This window comes from Petaurus breviceps, unplaced genomic scaffold, assembly GCF_028583685.1.
Source record: "Petaurus breviceps papuanus isolate PSGF00001 unplaced genomic scaffold, PetGlider_PUasm1.0 91133, whole genome shotgun sequence".
NCBI lineage: Eukaryota > Metazoa > Chordata > Mammalia > Diprotodontia > Petauridae > Petaurus > Petaurus breviceps.
The window spans coordinates 71,175,452-71,187,618 of NW_027187419.1; the positions used below are offsets into that span (position 1 = coordinate 71,175,452).

The following is a 12,167-nucleotide window of genomic DNA, read 5'->3' on the forward strand; positions in this document are numbered from 1 at the left end:
TTCCTTGTTCAAAAACAAATAATCCAGAGAATTCAGGTCTTGGAGAGAGAATCTCAGAAACAGTGACTTTCAAGCAAAACCAAAGGAAAGAAACCTGAATACTATATTTCAGGAAATCATAAAAAAGGATTGCCTAGAATTATTGAAAGCAAAGAGCAAAGTTCAAACTGATAAAATTTGCAGGATTCCACTGGAATAGAAATCCATTTTTAACTGATATGATATGGATTACCAAGTATAATGTTAATGGGATTTAAGATTTTCCCCACCCATTAATAGACCTCACATGAAGCCCATTAAGGGAAGCTTGCTAAGGGGAGGCTTGCTTGTAGGAAGGTTTTCACATCTTTTGCTAATTTCTAATTAGGCACGGAAGGTTGTGATGCCTTCTACCTCCGAGAAGTGTGTGTGTATCTGTGTATCTGTCTGTCTGTCTGTCTGTCTATCTATCTATCTATCTATCTATCTATCTATCTATCTATCTATCTATCTATCTATCTATCTATCTATCTATCTATCTATCTATCTATCTATCTATCTATCTATCTATCATCTATCTACACATAGTCTGAGTTGGTATTTTGCTTCGTGAGCTCACTTATGAGAAGGATCTTGTAATTCCCTAGTTGAGATTCTGAGTGGTCATATGTTCAGAGCTCCCCAGCTGCTCAGAAGTAAAGGCTCTCTCGATCCAGGGATATATGTAAAGTGTATAGCAATATTCAAGCAGTCAGAATCCTGTCTGTTTGCCTTTATTTCTCTGCTTGTATTTTTTCTGTTTGTATTTTCTCTGAAGTTCAGTATGCTGACTTTTCCTCTGAACTAGTGAATGTGATTAAAAAAGATTGTTGACCCCCTAAGAACCTGTGCTAGCAGCCATCCTGGGTATGCTAGTGTGCTTATCACTACACCAAGCCTAAGGTCTCTCAAGTCAAAAAAGAAACTATTGCAAGCAGTCAGGAGACATCACACAGCGTGGGGTCACAGTCAGAAACACCTAAGGCTACTAAAATACAATAAGAAATGAAAGTAAAAAGTGGAATAACATATACTGAATAATTCCTAAAGAGCTGAGCATAATCATCTAAGGGAAAATGGACTTCTGGCTGAAGTGATTACTTCTTTGTATTCCTTTTTAGAAAGCAAGAGCTGGGCAGAATCTTTGACATGCAAATATGGGCCAAACCATCTTCCCCCAAGCCCCTACAAAGTTATTAATATGTTTGAATAGCTCCAAAAAGCTAGGTGATGATTCAGTGCTTTTTAAAGAGAAGAAAAAAATCCCTTTTTATAGAGCACAGTCCCACTTTGTCTAAGGGTCTGTGAGTAAAGTTTCAAAATATGAACTTCAGTTTTAAAACAATCCTAAAAATGGAGAGAGGAGAATGGAAAAATTCCATATTTGTAATTGGAACACCAAAAAGATCATTGAAAAAATACATGTGGAAGAGAGTAAGGAGGGAGTAGGGTTGTCATGATCCACTCTTATCTGGACCTTAAATAAATGGTATTGGGTTACTAGTATTCAACAAACATATAGTAGGTATTACATACCTATTATTTACAAGGTATTCTGTTAGGCCCTTATTTTATGAAGAAAAACAGTGAAATAGTCTATGCCCTCAACGAGTTTATACTCTACTGGCATGGAAGAACTTACTACATCTACACATAAAAATAATAAGTATTACAAAATAATTTTGAGAGTGAGAGTGCTAATAAATAGGGGTAGAGCGGGAAACAGGAAAAAACGCTATAGGAAGTGGTACCTCAGCACTGATAAAAGCTAGTGATTATACGAGGTACCATGAAGTAAATTTCAGAGATGAAAGATGATCTGTACAGAGGGGAAGCTGAATCTTTGTGCACAGGAGACAACTAGTAAGTCAATTTAACTGAACTGACAAAAAGCATGCAGTGGTGACTAATGTGATAAGATTGGGAAGGTCTATGAGAGAATGTGGAGGGCCTTAAGTACTAGGTTAAGTGAATTTTATCATAAAGAAAATGAATAGAAACAGTCTTAGAGATATTTGAATTGGGACTGATATGCTCAGATCTTTGTTAAAGCTATATAGATTATTAATTAGGGAGAGGAGGGAAATAGAGAGACCAGTTCATAAGCTTTATCTAGGAAGGTGATGATGAGTATCAGAATTAGGGTAAGAGGGTTCTGTATGACAGATAGGATGGGGGTAGAACCATCATGGCTCATGAGAGATATAAAACCCTGCCCAAGCTCCAAATTAGAATGGACCAAATAGAAGCCAGTGACTCCATGAGACAATAAGAAATATTAAAACAAATTCAAAAGACTGTAAAAAATAGGAGAAAATATATGATTTCTCATTGCAAAAAAAAAAATCTGGAAAACAGATCAAGGAGGAAAAAAAAATGAATTTCATTAGACTACCTGAACATAACATCCAGAACAAAAGCTTAGATATCATATCACAAAAGCAGTCTGCCCAGATCTCTTAAAACCAAAGGGTAAGGAAACAGAATCCACCAGTCACCTCCTGAAAGAAATGCTAAAATGAAAACTCCCCGAACATCATAGCTGATGTCTAGGACAAAGGAAGAAAATACTTCAAGCACCAAGGAGGTAGGTAGGTTCATACATGATTTATCAGCCACCATTATAAAGGAGCAGAGAGTTTTGAGTTCCAGGAGGCATGCAATATAGGAATACTGCCAAGAATTACTTACCCACCAAAACTGAGTATAATCCTACAGGGGAAAATGAATTTTTAATGAAATAGAGAACTTTTCAGCATTCCTGACATATAGACTGGAGCTATGTAGAAACTTTGGAGTTCAAGTATAGGAGTTAAGAGAAACAAAAAAGGCAAACATTAATGAACAATTATAAAGATTAAATGAACTGCTTAAATTCTAATGTGATAAATTCTAATTGTAATTAAATGTGATTAAATTCTAATATGATACATATGTCCTCTCTCCATTCTATTGTCATCAGAGGTCATAGAAAGTCTAATTAAACAGAATTCCTGGCATGGTTCTTTTACATCTTGATGTTGTTAAGAAAAAGAATTGAAAGAGAAAAAAAAGGAGAATGAGGGGTAGTGGTGAAAAGATTAGGAACATTATCTCATATAATCAGAGTGTGCAGTTAGACATCTATAGAAACAAGGAGGATAGAGTCAAGAGGAGAGCAGCTTACAATCGAACCTTATTGTCATCTGTACTGGTCAAAGGAAGGAGAATGGCTGAACAAGTTGTAGTATATAGATGTAATGAAATATTATGCTGTGAAAAATTATGAAGGGCATGGTTTCAGAGAAACTTGGGGAGAGAAGGGAAATAGACCAGTTTATAAGCTTTATCTAGGAAAGTGATGATGAATATCTGAATTAGGGTAAGAGGGTTCTTTATGACAGATGGGATGGGAGTGGAGCCATCATGACTCATAAGAGATATAAAACCCTGCCCAAGCTCCAAATTAGAATGTTCAGCCATTCTCCAGTTGATGGGTATACCCTCCGATTCCCATTCTTTGATACTTCAAAGAGTTATAAATGTTTTTGTATAATCTTAAGAGTTTGTTTTGCTTGGAACTAATCACCCCCTTAATCCACCTTTCCTCTTAATTCCCCGTTTCCCTCTTATTTCCCTTTTTTAACCCAACCGTATTTATGAATTTGTGTATTCTTCCTTCCTTCAACCAGTACAGAGAGCTGTTTGTTAAACCTTTGCCAATATACAACTGGCTAGATATATAAATATGGGAATTATGTCAGTCAAAACCTTGGAAGTTGATGGGATCATTAAGTGGAAGGATATAATCGTTAAAGAAGGGAAGAGGGCCCACAACATATATTTGGGGAATACAAATGTTTAGCAAGTGGTTGGAGAATTATGATCCAGAGAAGAAATAGCAAAACATGTAGGAGGTGAGCCAAGAGAGATCAGTGTCACAGAAGCTAAGGAAGGAAAGAACTTTAAATACAGTAAAAAGTAAGCTGAGGATTAAACTGTGATTGTGGGGAGGGTTTGAGGGTTGAGGTTATCTAAGAGCAATACACCTGATTTTAAATTTTTCTCAAGGAATCAAGGACAAGACCCAGGATTTTCAGTCTTGCCCTGGAAGGTTAAGAAAAGGGGGAGAGGGGGAGAACTAAGCAATACAAACTGCTGTTCTTGTTCATTTTCTCTCTCTCTTTCCTTCCTCTCTGTCTCTTGTCACTCTCTCTTTTCCCCTCTTCCTCCCTCCTCATCCAAAATAATAAGAAATAAAAGTAGTGGAAAGAAAAATAAATCTGATAATCATAACCAAGAATGTAAATAGGATGAACTTTCTATAAAACTGAAGAGTGGCAAAATAATGTTAGAAAAAAAAATAATTCCTGCCTTTAAGTAGCTTATATTCTACTACACTGAATTCTATGTTAACTAAATTATCAGCTTTTAAACTATAAACATAAAATTAATGAATGTTTATTAAGATATCAAATACTGAGATTAACAAAATAGGAAGCAACCCAATCTCAGATAAATTGAACTAATCATACATAAATTCCCTGAGGGACAGAGAAGGGAAACACAGAAATTAGTTTGAATTTTCTAATGAGTTCCACAAAACCTTTAGCAAATAAATATTTATGTTACTAAAACTGTCCATAGAAATAGAGAAAGAAGGCTCTTTATCAAACTCCTTCTATAAGACATAAGCAGCCCCGAAAGTGAAAATAGAAAGAAAAAAATTACATTATATCAGTCCCACTAATAGATATTAATGAAAAGATATTCAAAAAGATCTTTTTCAAACAATATAGATTTTTTTTTTTTGTTTTGCCAAGACTCGTTTTGGTATATCAAGAAGTCAAGGATAATTCAACAATAGAAAAACTAAACTTAATAAAAGTATAATACAAAAAAAAATCAAGATTATATCAATCTACTATACTAAATTCTATGATAAAATTATAGACTTTTAAACTAAAAACATTACAAAATTGCTGAATTTTTATTAAAATATCAAGTACTGAGATCAACAAAACAGGAAGCAACTCAATCTCAGATAAATTGAACTAGTCATACATAAATTCCCTGAGGGGCAGGGAAGGGAAATACAGAAATGAATTTGAATTTTCTAATGAATTCCATGAAACCTTTAGCAAATAAATATTTCCTTCTGATCTCTATACTAGTTACAGAAAATGCAGTACCAATGTTATAAATAAAATCATGGAAATAATGTGAACATCTTTCAATATGATTTTTTTTAATCTAAAAGAGCCATTATGGTTTGTAACAAAAGCAGTGGACGCTTTCCCAACAAAACAGAGATAAAACAGCATATTGTTCTGGGCTGGGCCTGACTTGGGCCAATTCTCTGTTGTTTTTTTGTTTTGTTTTGTTTTTTTGTTTAAAGCAATCCGGGTTAAACAACTTGCTCAAGGTTACACGGCCAGTTATTATTTCTGGGTGTGGTGCTGAGTATCTGAGCCCAGATTTGATCCAGGTCATCCCAACACTGGAGCCGGTGCTCTTTCTAGCTGAGCCACCCGGCTGCCCCTAAGCAATTGGGGTTAAGTAACTTGCTCAAGGTTACATGGCCAGGTGTTTCTGGGTGGGTGCTAAGTGTCTGAGCCTGGGATTCAATCTCCAGGTCTTCTCAACACAGGAACAGGTGCTCTTACTTGCTGTGCTACCTGGCCGCCCCAATTCTCTGGTATTTTTGCTTTGATATTGGACCTAAGGGTCAGCTTGGTGTCACAGTGGATAGAGGGTGGGGTCTTAGAAGACTCATCTTCATTAGTTCAAATCTGGCCTTAGACAATTACTAATTATGTGACTCTGGGCAAGTTACTTAACCCTGTTTGCCTCAGTTCCTTTAAAGTCAGCTGAAGAAGGAAAGGGCAAGCCATTCCATTTTCTTTGCCCAGAAAACCCCTAATAGAGTTACAGAGAGGCAGATAAGACTGAAATGATTCAACAACAATTACACCTTACAGATACTTGTCTGAGGGCACACAAAGATTGTGATTTAAACAGGGTTAAGTCAGCTAGTGTGTAAGAGTTAGGACTTCAATCCAAAGTTTTCCAGCATCTAGATTTAGCCTACTATCTTTTATCTTATATTCAACTAAACAAGTATCTATTAAGCACCTTTCATGTTGAATTTTAGGGAAACAAAGACAAAAACAAAAGTTTCTGCCCTCAAAGAACTTGCATTCAGGCCTATGCCACAAAAATTCCAAATGAATAAGTGATACAAAGAGACATATTAAAATCTAGAACAGAATGATTTTTAATAATATTGGATAGGGGAAAATTTGTAATCTACAAAAGACAATATAGACAATTCTTTCTATGTGAAATTATAAAGGTTTCTGCACAAATCAAACTAGTGTAGAGATCAGAAGGAAATAAATTGGGACAAATTTTTGTATTGAATATTATTATAATACTCTAACATACCAAATCTCTAAAGAAACAACAAATTCGTAAGATTTAGGAAGAGGTCTTTTCCAGCATATAGATTTTCAAAGGATTGAAACAAACTTTTTAAAAGGAAAAATGTAGACTATTGTTAATATAAAAAAATGTTCAAACTACTAATAACCAGAATAATAAAAATTAAATAATTATGAATTATCACCTCCAGTCATGCTAGCAAAAATGCTAAAACAATATAAAATTCATCCTTGGATAGGCTGTGGGAAGACAGCTATATTAGTTCACTCTTGGTAGAGCTATGAATTGGGAACACTGTTCAGAAAAACAATTTGTAATTATGCAAGATATGGGGGCAGCCAGGTGGCTCAGTGAGTAAGAGCACCAGCTCCAGTGTCGGGATGACCTGGGGATCAAATCTGGGCTCAGACACTTAGCACCACACCCAGACATAACTGGCCGTGTAACCTTGAGCAAGTTACTTAACCCCGATTGCTTAAAAAAAAAAAAATTATGCAAGATATGTTACTTGTGACCTTTTAGAGATTCATTCCTGAGACTATATCCTAAAGAGATTGATTATTGGCAACAAGGAAAGATCTCTATGTATCAAAATGTTCCCAGTAGCAACATTTGTATTAAAAATAAAGCTACAAACAATATACTTTTAATTATGGGAAAATGGTTCAACAAATTTTAGTATGTAAATAAATTGGAATGTTACTGCATTGTAATGAATAACATTCATTTGTTGTCAATGGATGACATTTTCATAGGAAAAATTCAGAACATAAGAAGCCTTATACAAAATAAATACATAGTAAAGAAGGAGCTTAGGAATGCCATGCTTAAGGCTGTATATAAAATTACTTTTTGGAATTTTAAGATGGATCCTGATTGGCCATATATCACAGGGGAAAATAACTTATAAGCTATATTTTCTTTCAGTTATTATTGATATGAGGGAAAAGTAAATCCAGCAGACATTTCCTAGAGAGTGTAAATGATGTCATTCAGTGATTTTCTTTCCATGTTGTTTTTCTGCCTGCCTTTCTTGATCATGTGCATATTTTGAAAATTAAATTCATGAATAATGGGTGACTTCTTAATGGGAAAGCATTTTCCAGTTGCAAATAGAGTACTGCCTGTAATTTATGGCCTGCTGATAATAGATTCAGTATATTGCATTTGGTGCCATGTAGTGAGTAGGAATTATTACAGAAAATAATTGGGGAAAACCAATACATAATTGTGATCATAGTACAACTGAATTCAATAATCCAAAGGGAGAGAATATAAGTAGAAAGAGAGAGTCGTACTCCCTCTCTGTCCCACAAAATTGACTTAGTGATTGAAACAGAAAGTAAAATGGTTATAAATGCACCTGGTTTTCTAAGCCACATTGTTAAACTAAGGATACCAAGACAAAAAAAAATTCCTGTCCTCAGAAAGCTCACATTCACACAGACTTATACTCAAATAAATTTCAAATGGATAGATGGAATCTTATTGGATGAGGTAAATATTAAAGATTAGTTGACATCCAATCAATAGTTTTAAAGGAGGCAGAACAAAGATGGCGAAGTAAAAGCAAGAACTTTTGTCTGAGCTCCTGCCTCAACCACCTCCAATACCTATAAAATATGACTCTACACAAATTTTAGAGCTATAAAACCCACAAAGTGACAGAGAGAAACTAATCTCCCGCCGAAAGGCATCCTGGCAGGCTGACAGGAAAGGTCTATTGCAGCAAGCTGGGAGTCAAGCTCAGTCCCATGTGAGCTGCACAGACCCAGACCCAGGGCAGCCCCGACCAGCATCATAGACTAGCCAGAGCCGACTTCAGGAGAGTGAATCACTAGCAACTCTGGCAGTTTCCAGACTTGTCAACCCATAAACTCCAAAGAGAAAGTAAAAAGTCAGTGGAGAACTCTGTAGGAGCTGGGTGACAGAACAGCGTGGTCCAGCCCCTGCACCCAGGGCAAGAGGTGGCAGAGGCATGGTGGCTGCAGCTACTGCTACATGGCTGCCTCCGGAGCTCTTGGCCTCTAGATCATAGAGGGACCAAGTGACCATTCAGAGGGTAATCACTCTTGCTTTGACCTGCTTGGATCTGGATCGCCGTCTTGGGTGGTGATCCTGGGGTGTGTGGCCAGTGTGCCAGAGGTTGGGGTGTCTGTAGAGAGGGTGCCCTCCTCATAGCTCTTGACAACATTTGAAAAACTCCAGTGATTTGGGGCACAACTCTCTCGATTCTGGAAGCAGAGTTCTACCATGGCAAAGAGCTCAAAAGTCAAGTAATTGGCTGGCAAGATGAGGAAGCACAATCAGACCATAGAATCCTTTTTGGGGGGACAAAAAAGATCAAAACATGGAACCAGAAGTCATCGATTCAAAACTCCTGTATCAACAGCTTCCAAGAAAAATATCAATTTTTTACAGGCCATGGAGGAGCTCAAGAAGGATTTTGAAAATCAAGTAAGAGAAGTGGAGGGAAAATTGGGAAGAGAAATGAGAATGATGCAAGAAAATCATGAAAAATGAATCAACACCCTGACTGAAGAAAATAATACCTTAAAAAATAGACTAACTGGCAAAAGAGGTCCAAAAAGTCAATGAGGAGAAGAATGCCTTAAAAATCAAAATTGCCCAGATGGAAAAGGAATTTCAAAAACTCACTGAAGAGAATAATTCCTTCAAAATTAGATTGGAGCAAATGGAAGCTAATGACATTATGAGAAATCAATATACTATAAAACAGATCCAAGCAAATGAAAAAAAAAAGAAAGCAATGTGAAATATCTCATTGGGAAAACCACTGACCTGGAAAATAGATCCAGGAGAGATCATTTAAAAAGTATTGTATTACCTGAAAGCCACAATCAAAAAAAAGAGCCTAGAAATCATCCTTCAAGAAATTCTCAAGGAAAATTGCCCTGATATTCTAGAACCAGAAGGCAAAAGAGAAATTGTAAGAATTCACCGATCACCTCTTGTAAATGATCCCAAAAAGAAAACCAAAATATTACAAGCTGTCAGGAAGAAACAATTTGAGTATTGTGGAAATACAGTCAGGATAACACGAGACCTAGCAGCTTCTATACTAAGGGATTGAAGGGTTTGGAATATGATATTCTGAAGGTCAAAGGATCTAGGATTAAAACAAGAATCACCTACCCAGCAAAACTGAGTATAATGCTTCAGGGGAAAATATGGTCATTAAATGAAATAGAGGATTTTCAGGTATTCTTGATGAAAAAACCAGAGCTGAACAGAAAATTTGACTTTCATATACAAGAAGCAAGAGAAGCATAAGAAGGTAAACAGGAAAAAGAAATCATAAGGAGCTTATTAAAGTTGAACTATTTACATTCCTACATGGAAAAGTGATCATTGTATCTCATGATACTTTTCTCAATATGATAGTTGAAGGGAATATATATGTGTATATATATATATATATGTATGCGTACATGTATATGTATATAGGAAGGTGCATGTGTGTATACATATATATGTGAGTGTGTGTATATGTGTGTACATGTATACATAGAGGACACAGGATCAGTTGAATATGATGTGATGACATCTAAAAAATAAAATTAAGAGGTGAGAGAGGAATATAATGAGAGGAGAAAGGGAGAGATAAAATAAGGTAAATTATCTCATGTAAAAGAGGCAAAAGAAAACTGTTACAATGGAGGGGAAGAGCAGGGAGGTGAAAGGTCAACCTTACTCTCATTGTATTTGACTTAAGGAGGAAATAACATACACATTCATTTGGACATTTTACCTTACAGGAAAGTCGGGTGGAAGGGAATAAGAGGAGGGATTATAGAAGGAAGGGCAGAATGGGGGAGAGGGTAGTTAGAAGCATATACTTTTGAAAAAGGACAGGGTCAAAGTAGAAAATAGAATAAGTGAGTGGTGGAATAGGATGGAGGGAAATATAGTTAGTCTTTCATAACACAACTACTATGGAAATGTTTTGCATGACTACACATGTACAACCTATACTGAATTGCTTATCTTCCCAGTGAGGATGGGTAAGGAGGGAAGAAGGGAAAGAATCTGGAAATCAAAGTTTTTAAAAACAAATGTTTAAAAAAGTTATTTTTTTGTATGCAACTGGGAAATGAGATATACAGACACTGGGGTATAGAAATCCATCTTGCTGTACTAGAAAGTTAGGGGAGGCATGGGGGAGGATATAAGAGAGAGCAAGTTGAGGGAAGGGGTATTCAGTAGCCTCGCTATCTTGGGTTGGGGAGAATAGGGAAAAGACAGGGAGAAAATTTGTAACTCAAAATCTTGTGGAAATGAGTGTTGAAAACTAAAAGTAAATATTTTTTAAAAGTTTCAAAGGAATACATGGGTAAATTTTTAATATAGTCAACAGTTATAATCTGTAAATAAATAACTATTGAGGAATGTTTTTTTTTCCATTGTGATCTTTATTCAAATGAAGGCCAGATAGAACTCCTGGGAAACACAACAAAATATCTCATTAAATATTAGCAACTTGGTAGAATTCAGTTATAAATAGAATCATTTATAATCCTAAGCAAACTTGAAATATGTGGAAAAGCTGTATGATTTCTATAAAGGGAAAAACAAACTCATGGAACTAGAACTGGAAGGGACCTCAACATCTGTCTAGTGACTCTGGTCCAACACTCATTTTACAGGCATGGCAGTTGAGGCACAGAGAAATAAAGTGATTTGCCCAGGTCACTTAATAGATGAATAGGGATTCAAACATGTCCTCTCACTCCAAATCTAGTGACCTTTCACCAGTCACTCTACTCATTTACTTTTAATAAATATGTTGGTATGAGTTATTTGAAACGGTAAATGTACATATGGGAAGCTAGATAGTGCAATGGATAGAGCACTGGGCTTGGAATCAAGAAGATTCATCTTCCCAAATTCAAATCTGACCCCAGACATTAGCTGTTTGACCCTGGCCAAGTCACTTAACCTTGTGTGCCTCCATTCTTCATTTATAAAATGAGCTGAAGAAGGCAAATCATTCTAGTATCTTTGCCATGAAAACCCCAAATGGGGTCATGTAGAGTCACACACAGCTGAAAAATGACTGAACAATAATAACAAGTATACATTTGGATAAAGGGGCTAATTATTAGATGTGATTTGCTTATGCTTTTATTAAGAAAATAGAGTTATAATTGATTGGGCAGAGTTTTGTTATAGATTGAGAACTCAGAAACAGGAAAGGAATGTATGAATTCTTTTATGTATGAAAAAGTTTTAATAGTTCTATTCTCTTGTGCAGTCTTATGATTTAAGTCTTCAGCCAATAACCAGCATTTATTTATTTATTTATTTAAAGCAATCAGGGTTAAGTAACTTGCTCAAGGTTACACGGCCAGTTATTTCTGGGTGCTGAGTATCTGAGCCCGGATTTGACCCAGGTCATCCCAACACTGGAGCCGGTGCTCTTACTCGCTGAGCCACCTGGCCGCCCCTAAGCAATTGGGGTTAAATAATTTGCTCAAGGTTACATGGCCCGGTGTTTCCGGGTGGATGCTAAGTGTCTGAGCCTGGGATTCAATCTTCAGGTCTTCTCAACACTGGAGCCGGTGCTCTTACTCGCTGTGCTAACTGGCCGCCCCAATAACCAGCATTTACTAAGTGCTTACTACTTGCTAAACATTGTGTTAAACCCTCAGGATATGAATCAAAATGTACAATCAGCCTCTGTGCTCAAAGAGCTTACATTCTAA

At 36.2% G+C, this 12,167-nt stretch overlaps 1 protein-coding gene and 1 long non-coding RNA gene across 4 annotated transcripts in view; one reads left to right on the plus strand and one right to left on the minus strand.

Moving 5' to 3' along the window:
- Positions 1 to 12,167, plus strand: part of NBEA (neurobeachin) — an 809,664-nt gene that overhangs the window by 370,291 nt on the left and 427,206 nt on the right. The gene's annotated exons all lie outside the window — the stretch shown is intronic.
- The window catches only part of LOC138154980 (uncharacterized), a 58,706-nt gene that overhangs the window by 34,995 nt on the left and 11,544 nt on the right, over positions 1 to 12,167 (minus strand). The gene's annotated exons all lie outside the window — the stretch shown is intronic.